Raw genomic sequence first — 1,043 nt, 5'->3', positions numbered from 1 at the left:
TTATTTTGGGATCGAGAGTTATTGTTACCCATATATTGGACTTGTTCTTCCTCGATGCTAGGGTTGAAAGGTTGATACTCTGTGCATGCTTCTCCTTCATTCATCTCGCACCTCATTACTGGATGTTCCTGAGTAGAACCAGGTAAACCATCAATCTTTTTTTTTAGAAGTTATACCTGGTTTGACAGCATAGTAACCGAATTGACGTTATAAATGCCTGCTGTTTTAGTTGGCTTAGTCCTCATAACTTGCCACTGATAGTTATTCAGTGACATCTCCTCTATAAACTCATAGGCATCTTCAGGTGTTTTATTATTGATGGTTCTGCCAGTAGCTGCGTCAACTAATTATTGAGTCGAAGGATTCAGGCCATTATGGAATGTTTGAACCTGTAGCCAAAGCGGTAACCATTGGTGAGGGCACCTTCTCAGTAAGTATTTGTATCTCTCCTATGCATCGTAAAGAGTTTCTAAGTCCATCTGCACAAACAAAGAGATATCATTACGTAATTTTTCCGTTTTAGCCGGTGAAAAATATTTTCATAGAAATTTTTTAGTCCTTTGTTCCCAAGTAGTGATTGACCCTTGTGGTAATGAGTTCAACCACTATTTAGCTTTGTTTCTCAATGAAAAAGGGATAACCGAAGACGAATGGCATCATCAGAAACACCATTAATTTTAAATGTATCGCATAGTTCTAAGAAGTTAAATAATAATAAGAATTAAGAACACATAATTAAGAACAAGTTAAATATTTATCATACAATTCAGAAAATAATAACAAGATTCATCTTAGGTTTCATTCCCCTTAGGTATTTAGCGGTTTTAGTTCATAACTAAATAAGAAAACATCTCAGGATAATAAAGAATACAAAACATAAAGAAAACCAAAAACTCCTGAAGGGGAAATTGAGGAGAGATCTTCAGTCTTGATGACGAATCCGGCTTCTGAGATGGATCAATCAGCTTCTTTGGAGTAATTTCTTACTCCCTCCTTGTTTGCCTCTTTTTCTTCCTCCTCTAGGGTGTATTTATAGGCTTTGG

At 36.0% G+C, this 1,043-nt stretch overlaps 1 non-coding gene across 1 annotated transcript; it reads left to right on the top strand.

Annotated features, from left to right (window-relative positions):
- The first annotated feature begins 405 nt into the window (after nt 1–405).
- Nucleotides 406–512, top strand: LOC128287012 (small nucleolar RNA R71). Its single transcript, XR_008277712.1, has one exon. It is a non-coding gene; the product is annotated as a small nucleolar RNA R71 (small nucleolar RNA).
- The last annotated feature ends 531 nt before the right edge of the window (nt 513–1,043 follow it).

The sequence above is a fragment of the Gossypium arboreum genome, chromosome 13 (genome assembly GCF_025698485.1).
Source record: "Gossypium arboreum isolate Shixiya-1 chromosome 13, ASM2569848v2, whole genome shotgun sequence".
Classification (NCBI taxonomy): domain Eukaryota; kingdom Viridiplantae; phylum Streptophyta; class Magnoliopsida; order Malvales; family Malvaceae; genus Gossypium; species Gossypium arboreum.
The sequence above is the reverse complement of the archived record's forward strand: the minus strand, read 5'-3'. Positions and strand labels throughout refer to the sequence as shown.